The following is a 15,633-nucleotide window of genomic DNA, read 5'->3' on the forward strand; positions in this document are numbered from 1 at the left end:
ATATTGGCTTGCAAGAGCCCATAATACTCATTCCTACAATACATGTGATTAACCAGCATAACTATGACCCATGCAGGGGTCTTCCACCCACTTCCTCCTGATCAATCTGTTCCCCAAAGCCCCCCATGGAAGCTTGAGTTCTGTGTGTTCATTTGGAATCTCCCAACCTGGCTGACAAACTTGGATGTATGGTAGATTGCCTTGAGGTCCTGTAGCTAGTATGATCCAAGCCTCAGGGAAGTAGATTCATCCCCCAAATTTGAACCGAGGTTTTAGTGGCTCAGGGCTGCCAAGTGGCATGGGAGCCTTAGGCTTGTGAGGAGCTGAAGAGCTCTCGCTGCCCCTTGCTTGGATTTTCTGGTACAATTTCATCAGCACCCCATTAGATCCTGATCAATTGCTTACCAACCCTATATTTCAGAAATGACACCCAAAGTTGCTAGTGGGAAAGGATGTCATCACCTCTGCCCATATGAAAGGCCTTTTCCCACTCATTTTCACCCGTAAGTATCTTTGTCCTCATTTGCCACTATCATCTTATTCTCTCACATTTAACCAGTTGATTTGATAAAGCCTGTATGATTGAGTTGAAGAAGATTCATAGTTATGGAGGAACTTGCCTCCTTTCTGGTGGGGCTTCGGCCAAAACATGAGACCTAACTACCCCATAGGCAGATTGATCATAGGGTATGGCAAGCTAAAGAGGCACTGCATAAATCTATTAGATGAGATCATTCCTTTCAGGAACCCCTTCCTTTGTTCCCCTTCAGGGAGCTAGCTGCATAGGAATTCATCTTTATGGGGCCAAGTATGAATAACTCCCCATCTTAAGCATCTCAAAAGGGACAGGAGCCCCTAATTGCTTTAGCCGAATCTTTAGAAGTCAATCTTCAGAGAGCTCCCCAAGTCTATGAAATTCCATTCCATAGAGAATATCCACTTTGACTCCTTCAGACCATGTCCTCAGGAACTGTTGCTCCAGTGAATCAGCAGGTTGCTGTTTGAGCCTTTTTTTGTTAATCAGAAAGGTTTTTTTGTAGTGAAAGCTGGCCTGTGCTCTTCTAGTGGAACTAATACAACTATGAGGTAATAAGGTAAGTCTAGGTCTGTCTTACCACCAGTGAGAGTTCTCAAGTCTCTTCCTTACTACCACTGTCATTCTCCTATCTATGGCTCCACTTTCAGCAGGATTCAGGGAGGTCCTTGGGGGGGAGACCTTATTCTATCACCAGGTCCATGGGTTTCTGGCTGCTGGTCCCAACCCCCTTCCGGAGAGCTCTTGTCACTTGTGAAGGTACCTGTTCTAGTAGTTGTCCTTCACCCTTCAGTGTGTAGCCCTTCAAAAGTTCTGAAAGGGTTAAATTGAGGACTCCGACTATTAGAGTTTTGTTATCGATTTCTCCTTATAAAATGAAATTTTAAGTACTTAAATGCCATATATTTCTTCATCTATAATGTCTTTAAGTATAATGCAATTTCCATATACAATGGATAACATGATGGAGTTCCACCCCCCACCCTCCCCCATTCCATCTCTCTTATGTGTGTTAGGCTTTTCTTAAAAAGGTATCCTTGTGACTTGGTTGACCCAAGGGACTCAACTTTGATTAAGCTTCCTGGTAGCCTCAGACTGTGATGATATAGCTTCTTGTTCATCTGGGGCATGAAAAGTCCTACTCATGTGTAATTGTGGTCTTTCAGACTTGGTGCATGGCCATGAGAGTTACCACACTCCATCCTTCTGACCAGACTTGTTTCTGTATGGAATCAAGGAGGAAGGGGAGGGGGAAGTCTATTTCAGCTGAATATTGCATCCAAGTTGAGTATCTTGTCTGTGTTATAGCTAAGTAATCCTCCTTACTTTAACTCTTTAATGATCTCTGGGTGCTTATTTCATTTCAATATCAAACCTAAACTATCCAGATACTAGTTTTAGACCTAGTTATCCATTGCATTATGTGACCAAAATGACAAATATTGAAATTCAAAGTTTCCTGTTTCACTTTAAAGCTTTTCTTCACTGTTTCAAAAATATTTTAAAGCCTGACTTGCTCTAGATAAATTATGAAATCAATCTGTTGTTCTACAAGTATGTTTTTGATTGAGTACAGAGAGTGGAAGTGGACAGAGTCTTTAGTATGTCTAGCTATAGGAATATAAATGGCTACAAAATTTCCTTCTTAGCTTAAGGAAGAGATTCCAATTTCTGGCCAAGGTAGTTGTAAGAAGATAATCTAACTGGGGGTATTATTTTTACTTTCATTAATAATGTTATATGTGATGCATATATATTCTGAGGTTCTTTATCCCAAGTCCTTAGGGAGTAGGGAGGACCAGTACCTTTGGTGTCTTGGCTGCTGAGCCCTTTTGGGGGCTTTCTCCACCTCTGGTGTCCACCTGTTCCACTTAACTCTCACCTGCAGCATGTGAAGCAGCCACACCTCGGTAAGCCATTTCAGCAGATGGGCCAAACCAGGTTGAGGGTAACCAAGGGTTCTCAAACCCATTGGTAAGTTATGGGGGGTGTCTACCCCAAGCACATGAAGATTTCCTCTGGTGGAATGGATAGATGAGAACAGTTTGTTTCAACGGCCACGAAGGCAGATGAAGCAGGCAATGTGGAGCGTTTAGAGCTTGGTTAGACACTGAAGACACCAAGGTCATCCGCTGCATCCTGAGCCATCGCCAGCCATCTTGGCTCTGTCCTGCCATTGGACTATGATGACTCTGGAGGAGAGAGTGAGGCTGAAGACTTCATGTAACTCTGCCTCACTTAAATCCAGTTTACTCATTAATCAAAAGACATCACCCATACCATTTCGCTATTATGCCTCCAAGTCCTGTGACAACAGGCAAGTGATGAAGCAGCAGGTGCAGATACACTGGGAGCTGTAGTCACAACCCTGCAAACAGGTGGCCCAGGTCATAGGGTCATTTCTCACTGGAAGCAGCAGTGGGACTGGGCAGCCCCCTGAGTGTCTGAGCAGCCTTTTAAGGATTGCACTCCTCACCTCCTGGTGTGAGGAAGGGGGCTAGAAAAAGTGCCCTAAACATTGTCTGCTTACCCAACCCCGGCCTGATTACTGTGGCAGGCAGGGAATCCCACTATGTGGTCAAAACACAAAAAAATGTACGAAAACATCTGCAAAGATGATTCCACTCACCATCAGTACATGGAATCTGCGTGCACTACTAGACAACACAAAATCCAGTAGATCTGAAAGAACTGCTCTTATCGCAAAAGAACTCAACAGGTACCGCATCCAAATAGCAGCCCTGACTGAAACAAGGTTGGCAGATGAAAGCCAGCTTACTGAAGTTGGAGCTGGATACACCTTTTTCTGGAGTGGGCACAGTGAAGGGGAGTGCTGTGAAGCTGGCATGAGTTTTGCAATCAAAACTAATCTAATCAGCAATCTGGTATGCCTCCCAAAAGGAGTGAATGACAGGCTCATGACAATGCACAGGAAAATGCCATGCCACCATTACCAGCGCCTATGCTTCCACCATGACAAACCTTGATGAAAATTTTACGAAGACCTATCGTTAATGTGCCAAAAAAGGAGAAGCTCATAATTCTGGGTGACTTTAATGCCAGAGTAGGCTCAGACTACCCGACTTGGCAGGGAGTCCTAGGGAGGAGTAGAGTTGGAAACAGCAGCAGCAATGGTCTTTTACTGCTGAAGACTTGTGCATCGCATGACCTTCTCATCACCAACACTGTCTTCTGTTTACCTAAATGCAATAAAACTTCACGGATGCGCCCTTACAGCAGACATTGGCATCTAATTGACCCTGTGATTGTAAGGAGAAGAGAGAGACTAGATGTGAGAGTGAAAAAGGCAGCGTGTGGTGCAGTGCTGGACTGATCATAGACTTATCCTTTGGGATATTCACTCCATATATTCACACAGACTATCTGTGCCCAACCTGTGGTAGAGCATTCTGAGCTCATATTGGTCTGATCAGCCACAGTCAGACAAATGAAATTTCACTTTATCGTGGTGATGTCATTTTGGTCCTCTTTGAAGATAAAGGACAACAACCCAACTTGTCCCACTTTCACAGATGAGTCTCAGGTCAAGGCTTTATTTTCCCCTTCAGGGTTCTAGAGTTACCCCTAAAGAATCAAGGAAAATTTTCTGACATATTGCCTTGAACCCCCTCTGTTGTGCTTTTCCCTAAAATGCAGCGGAAAATAATTTTAGTCTCCCAGTTTTGAATAACTTGTATAAAGTACTATTTACTGAAGTGGTCAAATTACAATTATAATAGTTGGTACAAATGTCCAAGCAAAATTCTGTGAAACACTCACCCACAGGTACAAATTCTACGGGGAAGAAATAAACTCAAGTGGAGAGCACGTGGCAAAGGGAATTCTAGCTTTTGGAAGCCCTTTCTCCTGCTTTGTAGTATGCTCAAGAAGTTCCCTGTAGTCATGATGGAGACTTGTCTGCTGTAGTCTAAAGTTTATGATTGATTAATTGACTGAGAACTATTCTCAGTGGTATAGGAATAGTTTTTACTTTTTCATATAAATATTCCAAAAGATTCCATGTGTATCCAGAAAACTGCCTCTGAACATAAGAAAACTTTTTGTTTCAGTGATGGATGCTGGTTGTTGAAGACTTCCCCATGATGAGGAGGGAACAACAGCCAAAGAGAAGAGTCTATCCAAAGCTATGCCTAAATATTGATATATGCCTGGTCTTTGCCCAGGTGATGCAAGTCCAGAAGGGGCACAAACAGACATAATCTTGAAGTAATCTCATCAGCCAGTTGTCCCCCACAGCAACACCTGAGAGCAATACCTGTCTCCAGTAGTGACACTCACCCTCCCCCGGAGCACCTAGCCCACTTCTCAGAGTGCCTCCCAATTTTCTCATCTTTTTACACATTACACCACCCCTCATCCCCATGTACTTTTCTATCCAATATACAGACCTCTTTGCTTTTCCTTTAACAAGACACTCTGTCTCCCAATTTCAGGCATTTTCGATGGCTGCCTGCCCAAGCACAGAATACTTTTCTTCCTCTCTTCTACCCCCTAGCTTTCCTGGCTTCTTTCAAGTACCAGCTAAAATTCTACCCTCTACAGGAAGCATTTCCTGATCTTTTAAAAAACTATATAAATACGTTTGTTGATATTTTCTGTTTCTTACATTACCATATTCCAAGTATCCCTCCATTTTCTCCTCCCAGAGAGTCATCTCATATGACAAATAATATTTTTTTAGAAAGGAGGAACAAAGCAGCACAACTGATCAATATGTTGAAAAAAATCTGAAAGCAAGTGCAACATGTAACACCTGTGGCCCTCCTACCTCCACAAAGGGGTAAGTTGGAGATTTCTTCTTATATCTTTCCACAAATCCTGCTTGAGCTTTATAATTTTGTTACATTTACTTTTTATTTTTTGGTATTTACCTGTTCTTTCAAATTACATTATTGTACTTACTGTATATATTGTTTTTTGTAGCTCTGTTTATTTCATTCTGCATCAGTTCACATATATCTTCTTATGCTTCTCCATATTTATCATATATCATTTCTTACAACACAATAGTACTGCATTATATTCATGTATCACAATGTGTGTAGCCATTCCCCATTTGATGGGCATTGACGTTGGAGTATACAGAGACTTTCTTCTTATCAGTGGCTTCCTTGGTAAGAAGGCCCAGTAATGGAGTCTGATTCAAAAGGTATAGACATTTTAGTCACATTATTTGCATAATTCCAAATTACTTTCCTCAATGGTTATATCATTTCATAGCTCTACCAACAATATATTATTCTACAACCCCTGCAACATTGAATGTTACCATTTTTCTCATTTTTGTCAATTTTCAGAGTTTGTGGTGAAAGCTTCACAAGATTATTTTGATTTGCATTTCATTTATTATTAGTACTTTGGAGCATTCTTTCATGAAGATATGAATACTTTGTAGTCCTTTTGGTAATTGTTGGCCATATCCTTTGATCCTGTATCTATTGGAGAATGTTTATTTGTCATATATGTATATGTATACATCAATTAAAGATCAGTGTTTATGTGGATAACTTCTTTGGCTAAGTGATTATAGTCTAATGGCTGCGGAGGGAGAGAGAAGTATCCCTTCAGAATTCCATTTTCTCCAAAGGTCACACCTGGAATTAAGTAGCATACTAAAATAGGAACTAGGTGTGATTTAGTTTTGTTTTATTGGTTTTAAGAGAGGAAGGGAAAAAGGAGGGGAAAATGGAAATAGTAGAAGAGAGGTGAGAAAGAAGGTGGAGGAACTTACTATTTCACATATTGAAGAGTACGAGAAAACTACCAATATGGAAGAAGCTACCACCATCCTTCCAGTCTCCCAGTTTTCTTATCCTTAGCATTATCCTGGACTGTTTACTTCCCCTCATCATCTCCAGTCATCCTGATGAGTATCTGATCACTGGATTCAGATGGCTCTGGAGGAGAAGTGAGTCTGGTGACCTGCACAGCCCTCCCTCATGTGACAGAACACATCTGTATGTATATTACGTGTGTGTGTGTGTGTGTGATTTTGTTTATATATCTTGGATATCAAGAGATATCAGAGATATCTTATCAGAGAAAGATGTTTTTTCTTATTTGTGTCTGTGTAGCTCTTCTGTTGCAAGTAATCAAAGTTATCTATTTTATCTTATATAACTGCCACAATTTTTTGTTTGGTTAAGAATGCATCTCCTACCCATAGCTGTAGCAGATATATGATCCATTTGTCTTCTAATTTTTCTATACTATGATCTTTAATTGTAAGGACATATAGTGGTTTAGAATATGGTTGAAACCTCATTTCTACTAGATTTCTTTCCAGTTTTCCCAACAGGATTTTTAATCAAATAAGGAGTTATTTTCCTAGATAATCTATATTTTACACTTTATCAAACGCTGAGTTATTTAGTTCTATTGTTTCTGAATCTCCCTTTATGTTCTGTTCAATCTCTTTATTCTTTAACCAACACCAGATGATTTTGACAACTGCTGCTTTATAACATAGTTTGAGTTTTGTGAGTGTTATTCCCCCCTTTATCCCTATTTCTTTTCAATATTTCCCTTGATAATTTAGCCCTTTTGTTTTTTCAAATGGATTTTATTATTATTTTATGAAGTTCTGTAAAGTATTCCCTGGGCAATTTGATTGTTATAGCATTAAAAGTGTAAGTTAATTTTCTTAGTATTGTAATTTTTATTATATGGGCACAGCCTAGTAATGAGCACTGACTATTCCTCCAGCTATTTAAGATATTCTTTATTTCTTTTTTTAAAATTTGTTTATTTTTAGTTTTCAACATTCACTTCCATAGGATTTTGAGTTTTAAATTTCCCCCCTTCTTCCTCTTCCCCCTCCCCAAGGCACCCTGCAGTTTGACATAGGCTCTGCATATCCATTCATATTAAACATATTTTCACATTAACCATGATGCAAAGAAGAATTAGAACCAATTGTAAGAACCACAAGAAAGAATAAAACAAACAACAACAATAAAAAAGAGAGCAAATGATGTGCTTTGATCTGTATTCTCTGGATGTGGCAGCATTTTCCATCAGGAATCCTTTGGAGTTGTCTTAGATCCTTGCATTGCTGAGAAGAGCTAAGTCTCTCCTAGCTGATCATTGTTACAATGTTGCTATTACTGTGCACAATGTTCTCCTGGTTCTGTTCACTTCACTCAGCATCAGTTCATACAAGTCTTTCCCAGTTTTTCTGAAGTCTGTCTGCTCATCATTCCCTATAGCACAGCAGTATTCCGTTACATTCATAGACCATAACTCTTCAGCCGTTCCCCCATGGATGGGCATCCCTTCAATTTTCGGTTCTTGGCCACCACAAACAGAGCTGCTATAAATACTTTTGTACATGTGAAACCCTTTTCCAATTTTTATGGTCTCTTTGGGATACAGTCCTAGAAGCGGTATTGCTGGATCAAAGGGTATGCACATTTTTATAGCTCTTTGGGTACGGTTCCAAATTGCTCTCCAGAATGGTTGGATCTGTTCACAACTCCACAACAACGTGTTAGTGTTCCGGTTTTCCCAAATCTTTCCTGTTCTGTCATGTTGGCCAGTCTGATAGGTGTGATGTGGTACCTCAGAGTTGTTTTGAGCTGCATTTCTCTAATCAACAGTGATTTAGAGCATCTTTTCATATGACCACAGATAGTTTTAATTTCTTCTTCTGAAAACTACCTGTTCGTATACATGTGATTCAGTTCTCTCTGTTTTAAAAATTAGACCTTTATCAGAGACACTGCTTATAAAAATTGTGTCTGCTTCTCTGCTAATCTTGGTTGCATGGGCTTTGTTTGTTCAAAACCTTTTTCAATGTAGTGTAATCAAAATCATCCATTTTGCATTTCAGAAGGTTCTTTATCTCTTGTTTGCTCATAAATTCTTCCCTTCTCCATAAATCAGACAGGTAAGCTATTTCCTTTGCTCTTCTAGTTTGTTTGTAATATCAGCCTTTATATCTAAATTGTATATTCATTTTGACTTTATCTTTGTATAGGGTGTAAGATGTTGATCTATGCCTAGTTTCTGCCATACTATTTCCCAGTTTTTCCAGCAGTTTTTGTTAAATAGTGAGTTTTTATCCCAGAAGCTGGAGTCTTTGGGTTTATCAAACAGTAGATTACTATCATCACTGACTATTTATTATATTATGTGTACCTAACCTATTCCCCTCATGCACCACTCTATTTCTTAGCTAGTACCAGATATTCTTTATTTCTTTAAGAAGCAGTTTATAATTAAATCTATATAAGACTTTTGCATGCATGAGTAATATAGATATTTTATATATGGTGTACTTATTTGGCAGCTTTCCCTTTCTATCGTTGCTTCTTGTGTTTTGTTATTATGATATAGAAATGCTGTTGATTTTTGACGATGTGTTTTGTAGCCTCCAACTTTGCTGAAACTATTGTCTCAGTATCAGTCAATCAATAAACATTTATTAAGTACCTACTGTGCATTTAATATACTGTGCTAAATACTAGAGGTACAAAAAAGAGGCAAAAGCAATCTGTGCTGTAAAGGAGTTTACAATTTTATGGCAGAGACAACATGTAAACAAATATATAGAAAGCAAGCCATGTACAAGATAAAGAAAATAGTGAAAAGTCACCAAAATTAGGAAGGGTTAGGAAAGCCTTCTTATAAAAGGTGGGATTTTAGTTGGGACTTAAATGAAGCCAGGGAGGTCAGCAGTTGGAGCAGAGGAGGGATAATTTTTCAGGCCTGGGGGACACGGAGAGAAAATGTCCAGAGCCCAGAGATGAAGTGGCTTCTGTGTGGGACAGCCAGGAGGCCAGTATTACTGAATGAAAGAGTTATATTTTGGGAATGAAAATGTAACAAGACTGAAAGGGTAGGAGGGAGTTAAATTATGATGGGTTTTGCATGCCAGACACAGCATTTTGCATTTGATTCTGGAGGCAGTAGAAAGCCACTGTTTATTGAGGGGAGTGTGTGATGGTGGAGGCGGTGGACAATAAAATTGTGCTTTAGGAAAATCACTTTAATGGCTGAATGGAGGATGGATTAGAATGGGGAGAGACTTGAGACAGGCAGATCCACTAGTAAACTATTATGATAATCCACATATAAGGTGATGAGGGCCTGCATCATAGGAGTAGTAATGTCAGAAGAGAGAGAGTATTTAAGAGATATGCCTTAGTTATAGATTGGATATGGAATGGGGCCGGGGGGGAGGGGTTTGACAGGTAGGAGTTCAGGATAACTCCTAAGTTGCAAATCTGAGGGACTGGAAGCTTTGTGTTGCCTTCCACAGTAATAGGGAAGGTGAGAGTAGGGGAGGATTTAGGAGAAAGGTAATGAATTCAGTTTTAGACATATTAAGATGTCTATTGGAAGTCCAGTACACCAAGTCTGAAAGGAATTTGGAGATGTGAGATTGAAGGTCAGCACAGAATTTGGGGCAAGATAGGTAGATTTGAGAATCATCAGTTTAGGAGAGGCAAAACATTCTATCCCAGCCCTCCCAATGTTCCCCCTAAAAAACCCTTTAAAATGATGTGTCAGATCAAATTCTAAAGTACCATAACCAACAAAGATCAGGGTAAGACATTTTTCCAACCCAGGACAACTTAGAAGTCAGAAGGAGAGGTCTGTGGCATTGGGGTGAGGCCTGGCCTAAAGAACAGTATGGTGGTAACACCAGCTATGGACCTGGAAGACAGCTCAGTGTCAGCAGAAGCAGCAGCAGCTGTTCTGGGAGTATTCACTACCCAGACATTGTTAGGGGATTCAACATCTGATCAGAACGAGACTACAGGGGACCCCTGTGTTAGCACTGGGCAGAGGACTGGGCATCATTTGACAGCTCCATTGCTTGTAACCCATTTCTGGATTATAGTTCTGGGAAAGGGGCACTTGCAGTCAGTGGTAAGGAAACATAGGTTCTAGTCTGGGCAACAGTTCCACAGAAGAGAGGAATTCTTGCAGAAAACAGGGACGCTACCTGGGTAAATACCAGAGGACAGACCAGGAAAGCAGTGACTACACCTCTCCGTGGATCACAGCAGCTTGGAAACCTTGAAAACTTATAGACTCATAGAAAAGCAGAGTCCAAAACCTTAAAGCTTCCTGGGTGACCAGAGCCCAATTCTTAACAAAATTCCAAAGTCAAGAAAAAGGCTGGTAAAATGAGCAAACAACAACAACAAAAAGAGCCTGACCATAAAAAGCAAAACCTCAAAGGAAAGTGAATATTGGACATCATGCCAAAGAGAATTCCTAGAAGAGCTAAAGAAAGTTTGTTGTTTTTTTTTTTTTAAAGAGCAAAAATAACTTTAAAAATCAAGTAAGAGCAGTAGAGGAGAAATTGGGGAAAGATGAGAGCAATGCAAAAAAAAATTATGAAAAGAGAACAGCTTGGTAAAAGAGGCACAAAAAATACTGAGGAAAATAATTCCTTTAAAAATAGAATTGACCGTATCATAACAGAAGTACAAAACCTCACTAAAAAAAATAATTCCTTAAAGATTAGTATTGGGCAAGTGGGAGTTAATGACTCCATAAGACATAAACAATAAAAACAAAATCAAGAGAGTTAAAAATAGAAGAAAATGTGAAATAACTCATCTGAAAAACACCTTATCTGGAAAATAGACCAAGGAGAGATAATTTAAGAATTATTGGACTTCTTGAATGGCATGACAAAAAAGGAGTATAGACATCATATTTTGTATTTTAAGAAAATTGTAAAGGAAACTGCCTAGAAAACTTAGAATCAGAGGGCAAAAAAGAAATTAAAAGACTCCACCAATCACTTCCTGAAAGAGATCCAAAAGTAAAAACTTTCAAAAGTAAAAAAAGTCAATTTCCAGAGCTCACAAATCAAGGAGAAAGTTCTGCAAGCAGTCAGAAAGAAACAGTTCATTTATCATGGAGCCAGTCAGGATCATGCAAGATTTAGCAGCTTCCCCATTAAAGAAGCAGAGGGCTTAGAATATAACATTTCAGAAGGAAGGAACTAGAATTATAATCAAGAATAACCTATCCAGCAAAACTGAGTATAATCGTACAGGGGGGAAAATGAATGCTTCATGAAATACAGGGCTTCCAAGCACTCCTGATGAAAAGACCAGGGTTGAATAGAAAATTTAACATTCGAACATCAGACTTAAGAGTGCTATAAAAATGTCAAAATGGATGAAAAATCATGAGGAACTTAATAAGGTTAAATGGTTTATAGTTTTGAATGGGAAGATGCCAAATATAATCCTCAAGAACTTTATCATCATTGGGATAGTTAGAAGGAGTCTACTTAGACAGAAGGCATGAGTGTGAGTCTTTTATGTAGGGATGATCTTAAAGGAAAAATGGAAGACCAGAAAGGAAGGATGTACTGGGAGAAGGGGGAAGAGAGAGGAAAAATGGGAAAATGATCGCACACAAAGAAGAGTTATTAAAATGGAGGGAGAAATGGGGAGAACAGGCAACACTTGAACCTCAGTCTTATCTGAAGTGGTTCAAAGAAGGAAGAATATACATTCACACTCATTTGAGTTTAAAACTATTTTTCTCAACTGCAAAATTGGGAGGGGAAAAGGCAAAGAGGAAGGTGGGGGTAGTGGGAGGATATATTGAAGAAAACGGTGATCAGAATCAAGACAGACTTGAGGAGTGACAGGGTTAAAAAAAAGGACAAATGAGAGGAAAAGGAGATAATTTTTGCAACTATGAACATGGAAAGAACTTGAATTAAAAAGGTATAGAGAGGATTAAAGACATAAAGTGGACAGTGTTGATGATATAAAAATTTAAAACCCCACAAACCAAATCAATACAGGTAAAACTTAAAAGGGAAAATAATGAACTTGGAGAAAATTATTTGCAGTAATTGTCTCTGATAAAATTAAGAAGCCTTTTTCTATACCCTTCAAACTAATGCCTTCCCTCTGTGTTCCTCTCCAATTTATCCTGTGTATATATTGTTTGTATACAGGTGTTTGTGTATATGTTGCCTCCTCATTAGACTGTATGAGAGCAGGAACTGTTTCTTTTTCTTTATTTGAATCTCCAGGGCTGGCACAGTTCCTGGCACATACTTAATGAATTTTTGTTGTTAGTTAACATGGAAATACTTTTGGTGTGACTTCACATATATAACTGATAGCGTATCACGTGCTTTCTCAAGAGGTGGGGGAGGGGAGGGGAGAAGAAAACTTGGGACTCATTTTTTTAGTGTAATTGGGAAATATTTAACAAAATGAAATATATGAAAATTTAAAAAAATAAAATAAATGGTTGTTGACTATCTAAAGGTCTGATCTATAATTTTATTAAAAGGAGCTTCCAGTGAGAAACTTCTGCCAATACAAGTTGGCCCCTTATTCAGAACTTACTAACTTAACCAAGTTGCCTGTGGGCATTCAAAGGTTAAGTGACTTGCCTAGGGTTATCACGTCAAAGGCAAGATTTGAACTTATTCCTTCCTTTCTCTAAGGCCAGCACTATTCCTTGCAGCTTCTCTAAGGTCTGGTATCCAAGATGTGCTGTATGTGTGTACATATATGTGTGTATACATATACATATATGGAACTGATTCAAATGTACAAGAACAACAGCGATTCTCCAATGGATGACCTGGAAAGAACAATTTGGAATCATACTTAAAATGTAGCTCAACTGCATTCTGTTTGTTTCAGCAATACCAGTACTAGGCTCATAAACTAGAGAATTGATAAACATTTACTAAGCATCTACTATGTGCCAAGCACTCTACTAAGTGCTTGGGATACAAAGAAAGGCAAGACAGTCCCTGCCTTCAAGGATCTCACAGTCTAATGGGAGAGAAAAGCAAACAGACACGCACAAACACATATGTACAATATAACTAAGAACTAATTAAAAGAGGGAAAGCACTAGAATTAAGAGAGAATGGAAAAGGCTTTCTGAAAAAGATGGAATTTTAGTTGAGATTATATTGAAGCCAACAGGCAGATAAGAGGAAGGAGAGCATATCAGGCATGAAAATTCCTGGAGCTGAGGTATAAAATGTCTTATTTGTAAAACAGTGTCAGTTAATGGGACAGATGCCAGTGTAACAGAATTGAAGAGTATGTGGTAGGGAATATGGTATAAAAAGACTGGAAAGGTGAGGAGAGGAAGGTTATGAAGGGCTTTGAACACCAAACAGAGGACTTTGTATTTGATCCTAGAGGTGATAGAGAGCCATTGGAATTTATTGAGTAGGGGTGATATTGTCAGGCAAATCACTTTGGTAGTCAAATGGGGGATGAATTGGAGTGGGAAGGGATTTGAAGCAGGCAGACCCACCAAGAGACCATGGCAGTAGTTCAGACATGAGGTGTTGATGGTCTGCACCAAGGTGGTGGTAGTGTTAGAGGAGAAAAGGCGGTGTCCTTAAGAGATGTTGCAAAGCTGAAATCAACAGACTGGCAATAAATTGGATATGGGGGTGAGAGACAGTAAGTAGTTATTAGGTTATAAGCATGGGGGCTATGAGGATGATGATGCCATAGAAAATAACTAGAATATTTGGAAGGTATATGGGAAAGGATAACGAGCTCAGTTTTGGACATGTTGAGATTAAGATGTCTAGTGGACATCAAATTCTAGATTTCTAAAAGGCAATTGGAGATATGAGACTGAAAGTTAGCAGAGATGTTAGGGCTGGATACTCAGATTTAAGAATCATCAGTGTAGAAATCAAACTTGAATCCATGGAAGCTGAGAGAAGAGGCCTTAGGACAGAGTCCTGTCGGACACCTCTGGTTAGTTGGCATGACCCCAATGAGGATCATGTAAAGGATGCTAAGAAGGAACAATCAGATAGATAGTAGGAAATCTAGGAGAGAGTGGTATTCTGAAAACTCGGCATGAAGTAGAAAGCCTCTGGTCAGATTTCACCTTTCCTTTCCTTTGGAGGCTAACGGTGAAGTGAGTACAGCAGGAGGTGGTCACAGTTTGTGAGCAGGTAGTTCTGAAGAGAAGACACTCAAGCTGAATCATATGAGTCAAGCACAACAGTTTAAAAAAAGCTTCAAATCAAACTAATAGGGTACTTATCTTGAATCAGGCCCACCTCTAATAGAAATAGAAATTTTGGATATGATCACTGTCTGGATTTGTTTTGTTTGACTGTCCTTATTAGCTACAAGGGAGGTTTTTTATTCTTTTTAATTTGGGAGTAGTGAGGGGAGTGAAGTAGCAGGGGAAAGTGGGTGAATGATAATGATGTGGGAAAAGCAGGTGGGATGGGAGAAGAGAGAATCAGGTTCATTAAAATATTTTTTAAAAGCACACAAAATTTTGAGAGCCAAGGGAGATTTGGAGGGAGATTAGCAGAACAGCAGAATTCATTATGTGCAAAAGGGCAAAGAGTTTGTAATGGAGATTGTTGCTTTCATACATAATGCACTTTTTATAGAGAAATATTTATATTAATTGGCATGTCAAGTAATAAATCACAAAAAATATTAAAAAGCAAAAGAGCTATAGGAAAGATCAATGAATTGTGCATGTAGAAAATCAACAAATGAAACCCAACTAAACGCAAAAGTGGAAATTCTGAAAATCAAAGAACAGGTAACACTGAAAGCAAAAAACTTGAACTGAGAACTAGGAGATGTGATTTTTTTTCTTAAACTGATAAAAAAAAATAGACAAATTGCTAGTTGTTATTTATCCTTTTCTCTTGTAAAGGACCTTGACATCATGAGAATGATGTCTTCACTTGCTCGTGAATTGAATATGAGCTGGGCAGACCTGCACAGTCTTCAGCCCCACTCTTGCAGAGTCATTGAAATCCAGTGTCGAGACAAAGGTCAAGATGACTGGTGATTGCCCAGGATTCAGTGGATAACCTTGGCCTACCTAAATGAAGGTCCGTCCCAGGTCTCAGCTAACCCTAACCCTTTCAATATCTTAAGGGCTTAAGGGTTGAGACAAAAGATGAGACAAAAAAATTTAGCGTAGCATAGATGTCAATCTGGGGAGCAGAGGTTTTCAAAGTTTCTGGCTAGAACAGAAACAACTACTATTTACACTCCTTCTAAGCCATCCAAACCTAAAGAGTGAGCTGTAGAGGCTTGGGTTGGGGCTATTATTGGTCATTC

At 39.2% G+C, this 15,633-nt stretch overlaps 1 protein-coding gene across 5 annotated transcripts in view; it reads left to right on the forward strand.

Moving 5' to 3' along the window:
- CDC42SE2 (CDC42 small effector 2) overlaps window positions 1-15,633 on the forward strand; it is a 166,471-nt gene that overhangs the window by 27,050 nt on the left and 123,788 nt on the right. Inside the window, exon 2 of one of the 5 annotated variants that reach the window (XR_011964449.1) lies at window positions 5,238-5,336. The exons of the other annotated variants lie outside the window; for them this stretch is intronic. The gene's annotated coding sequence lies outside the window, so the exon portion shown is untranslated. The remainder of the gene's footprint in view (window positions 1-5,237; window positions 5,337-15,633) is intronic. 5 annotated transcript variants of the gene reach the window in all.

Source organism: Notamacropus eugenii, chromosome 3 (assembly GCF_028372415.1).
Source record: "Notamacropus eugenii isolate mMacEug1 chromosome 3, mMacEug1.pri_v2, whole genome shotgun sequence".
NCBI lineage: Eukaryota > Metazoa > Chordata > Mammalia > Diprotodontia > Macropodidae > Notamacropus > Notamacropus eugenii.